General features: G+C 44.8%; 1 pseudogene; it reads left to right on the forward strand.

The window, feature by feature from the left end:
* The first annotated feature begins 2,225 nt into the window (after positions 1-2,225).
* On the forward strand, positions 2,226-2,354 carry LOC114677252 (small nucleolar RNA SNORA26; annotated as a pseudogene).
* The last annotated feature ends 2,423 nt before the right edge of the window (positions 2,355-4,777 follow it).

A 4,777-nucleotide genomic window follows, 5' to 3' on the forward strand; every position in this document is an offset into this window, starting at 1 on the left:
GATTTTGTCACAGAAAAAAATTTAAGTTCTACTTAGTGGGAGATATCATAAGTAAAATGAAAAGATGACCATCTAGGAAAGGCATATAATGATAAAAATAATAACAAGAGCCAGCATGAATATAGGGGTTATGATGTGCTGGGAATGGTGCTAGGTGTTTTACATGCATTATCTAACAACTGCTGGTAGGTACTATTATTGTTCCATTTTACAGATGGAGAAACTGAGGTCTAGGAAGTTCACATATATGCTAAAAGGGTTAATAGTGTACTGAGCATCTGCTTTTTTGGGTTGTTCAGCATCCCCTTTCCCTAAGGAGAGTCTCTTTTTGGCTTTGGAGTTCAAGAAGAATGGACCTTAGCTTTGGGTTGACAAAGCCTGAAGGACTGAGTGTCCTGTGGCCGCCAATGATTCTGGCTACGGAAGGAAAAGCTAACTGCAGAAGGATGGCATCAAGTCTAACAGAGATGAGGGAAGGTGAAAGGTAAATGGAGAGAAAGGTTTGAGTTATTGATAGGGTCCCTGGATCCTGTTGCACCTGAGTGTAGATCTACTCTTGGGCTTCCAGTTATGGGTCAGTGAATTCCCTCTTTTCTTCTTTCTTTCTTTCTTTTTTTTTTTTTTTGGCAGTCTTACTCTGTCACCCAGGCTGGAGTGCAGTGGCATGATCTCAGTTCACTGCAACCTCTGCCTCCCGGGTTCAAGTGATTCTTCTGCCTCAGCCTCTCTAGTAGCTGGGATTACAGGCCCCCAGCCACCACACCCAGCTAATTTTTGTATTTTTAGTAGAGACAGGGTTTCATCATGTTGGCCAGGCTGGTCTCGAACTTCTGGCCTCAGGTGATCCACTTGCCTCGGCTTCCCAAAGTGCTGGGATTACAGGCATGAGCCACCATGCCCGGCCAATTTCCCTCTTAAGCTAATTTGGGTAGTTTATTCAACCCTAAGAATCCCAAATGCCCTGGCTAGGCTGATATAATATTCTTAGTGTGTAAAGACTTCAACTACTTCAACTACAGAACAAAGACCGAGATAGCCAATGGGCAAAGCATGTGAGTAGAAACTCAATGAAGAAGCATGAACAGGGGTTAGTTCTGAAGCTCCTTTCTGGGGTCCATGCCTCCCGTGCGGAGGACCAGTACTGTTTTTACCCGCTTCTCCTGAGGTCTCCCCACTGCTGAGACGGCATCCACAACCATCTGGGTGTGCACAGGGTTTTTCTTGAGCTCACTCTGCCTTACTATATGGACCTCTTATTTGGTTCTCGGAAATAATCTTCCTCAGAGAGTTAGAAAAGATGAGAAATTGGTAGTGGCATATTGTTTCTGAAATATTAAGGAACTGAGAAAAGATTTCCCCCATCGTGTGGCTTCTGAGAACACCACGTGTGTGGGGGGGGATCAAGTGTGCCACGGGAGGGGTTTTGCTCATTAACCCACTCCTTCTCCAGGATTCGACTGCCCTCCCACGTGGCTGACTGCGGAGCCTGTAATGAAGCTGACAGCACTTCCAGGCACGATTTTTCTTCCTTAATGCATGGCTTCTTCAGAACAGAACCAATCAGAGCTTTATTTTATTCCATTTCGATGAATCGGTTGCGGGATGAAGCTTCTTTGATGTTGGAGAAAAAGTGCCTGGATGAGGGATTGATGAAGAGCAGAGAAAGCATGTCACCACCAAGTATGTGGCATGGCCAGCGACTTGTGATAATTCAGTTGCAACCTTAGCGAGGACATACTCTGTGTTCAACATTGTGGAAGATTCAAAATGAGTAAGAAAGGTCATTCTTGCTGTCCCAAAGCTTTCAATCCAGTTGAGGAGATAAGATAGGGGACCAGGAGGCAGTAGTGGGCATCTCTGATTCACCCTCAGAGGGGATGAGGCTGAAGGTTGGAGAGAGTGAGGCGATAATGGAAGTAAAGACATCAAAAGCATGTTTTAGACTCTGGTTCCTTTGGGGCAGGAAGGAAGCAGTTTAAGATGGGTGCAGATGTATTTACATTTGTAGGATACTGATACCAGACTGAATTTAATACAGGTTCACTTCGTCTCCTTAAACATAATAAGCTGGACAAGAAGAAATGATGATCTGTTAGCAAGGAACATTGTAATTCCCAGTTCTACTGAAAGGAACATGGCACCTTGGAAAACTATTATTCCAAGCACGGGACAGAAAAATGTCAAAGACTAGTAGGGCAAATCAGAAGGGTACACGACCCTTTCCTGGGCCCCGTTAAGGCTGATGCAATGCTTTAAGAGGCTAACACAGAAGGGTAAAGCTTTCTTTACCCTTTGGGTAAAACCCAAAGAAGAGATTGTAAACTTCTCTTTGGATCCTGTCTGAAGTCACAGCTGGAAAAAAAAAAAAAGGAGTAGGGGTCCTAACAGAACAAATTTGAAAAGGCGATTATTTTTTGTTTTATTATCATCATTATTATTATTATTATTTTTGAGATAGAGTCTTGCTCTGTCACCCAGGCTGGAGTGTGGTGGCATGATCTTGGCTCACTGCAACCTCCACTTCCCGGGTTCAAGTGATTCTCCTGCCTCAGCCTCTCGAGTAGCTGGAACTACAGGCGCCCGCCACCACGCCCGGCTAATTGTTTTGTATTTTTAGTAGAGGGGCTTTTGTCATGTTGCCCAGCCTGGTCTCAAACTCCTGGCCTCAAGTGATCTGCCCACCTCGGTCTCCCAAAGTGCTGGGATTACAGGCGTGAGCCATCATGCCCGGTAGAAAAGGCTATTATTGAATAAACGTGGGATAACTTTAGTTTTAGAAAGTAGGACTGCAAAAATTGAAACACATCGAACGTACAAAAATCCATGAGTTCATAATGATATTCCAAAAATATTTTCATAGTTAAAGGTACTTAAGGAATCAACTCATTAATTCAGTATCAATAAAGGGAAGGAATCAAGTATTTATGCTGCCCTTCCAAACATGACGGGGGAGTTCTCTATAGAAGAGCTACAGCTAATATATGCCACAGGAATGAAAACACTGGAATGCTACCATTTAGTAAACCCTAACAAAATCATTCTAGCCACTGATGATCAATATCTGCTAAAATTATTGGGTGAAATGTTAATAGGGAACTTTAGAATAGACGGGTCAGGCTGACAACATTTGAACTCTTTGATCAGTTCTAACATTATTGGATAGTGAGAGATTTTGTGCCTCCTGAATAAAAAGCAAAAGGAAGTTCACAGCACCACCTATAAAGTATTCTTGGGTTTTTTGTTTGTTCTTTGCATTTCTTTGTTGCTGTGTCACCCAGGCTGGAGTGCAGTGGCACGATCTTGGCTCACTGCAATCTCTGCCTCCCAGGCACAAGCGATTCTCTCACCTCAGCCTCCTGAGTAGCTGGGACCACAGATGCGTGGCACCAGGTCTGGCTAATTTTTTGTATTTTGTGTAGAGATTGGGTTTTGTCTTATTCCCCAGGTTGGTTTTGAACTCCAGGGCTCAAGTGATCCTCTCACCTTGGCCTCCCAAAGTGTCAGAATTACAGGTGTGAACCACCATGCCTGGCCCAAGGTATTCCTGAAAAAAAAAAAAATCAAACCTAACTGTCATGAATGGTCTAGATTTTTCTACCAGTTTATAGAAAATATGGGGGCTAAAGGAGCACATAAAGAAACACTGTGAGGTGGCTGGGCACGGTGGCTCATGACCGTAATCCCAGCACTTTGGGAGGCCAAGGCAGGTGGATCGCTTGAGGTCAGAAGTTCGAGACCAGCCTGGCCAACATGGTGAAACTCCGTCTCTACTAAAAATACAAAAATTAGCTGGGCGTGGTGGCGGGTGCCTGTAATCCCAGATACTTGGGAAACTGAGGCACAAGGATCGCTTGAACCCGGGTGGCAGAGGTTGCAGTGAGTCAAGATTGTGCCACTGCACTCTAGCCTGGGCAACAGAGGGAGACTCCATCTGAAAAAAAAAGAAAAAAAGAGCACTAAGGATATAATCTGACACATTTAGACTGTAAAATTGTGTAGGACAAATGATGACCTCGTCATTCAATCACAACTAAGTTCAGGGTGACCTTGATTTGATGATGATTCAAACAACCTGAAGAGGCTGGTCGCAGTGGCTCACGCCTGGAATCCCAGCACTTTGGGAGGCCAAGGTGGACGGACACCTGAGGTCAGGAGTTCAAGACCAGCCTGACCAACATGGTGAAACCCCGCCTCTACTAAAAATACAAAAAATTAACTGGGTGTGGTATTAGGCACCTATAATCCCAGCTACTTAGGTGGCCGAGGCAGGAGAATCACTTGAATCTGGGAGGCAGAGGTTGCAGTGAGCGGAGATTGAGCCACTGCATTCCAGCCTGGGTGACAGAGCAAGACTCCATCCCCAAAAAAACAAACAAACTGAAAAGACATTTTAATTATTTTAGGTGTTTGGTCTTTTATTTTTAGAAACAGAGTCTGGCTCTGTTGCCCAGGCTGAAGTGTGGTGGAGCGATCATAGCTGACTGCAGCCTTGAATTTCTGGGTCTAAGTGATCCTCCTGCCTCAGTCTCCTGAGTTCATGGGGCTACAGGTGCACGCCACCGTTCCTGGCTAATTTTTTATTTTTTGTGGAGACCGCATCTCCCTCTGTTGCCCAGGCTGGTCTGGAACTCCTGGCTTCATGCAGTCTTTCTGTCTTGGCCTCCTATGGTGCTGAGATTACAGTTGTGAGCCACCGCACCCGGCCTAATTTTTAATTGTTATGGGTACATAATAGGTGTATATGTTCATGGGCGCATGTGATGGTAAAGGTAGACCA

The sequence above is a fragment of the Macaca mulatta genome, chromosome 3 (genome assembly GCF_049350105.2).
Source record: "Macaca mulatta isolate MMU2019108-1 chromosome 3, T2T-MMU8v2.0, whole genome shotgun sequence".
Lineage (NCBI taxonomy): Eukaryota > Metazoa > Chordata > Mammalia > Primates > Cercopithecidae > Macaca > Macaca mulatta.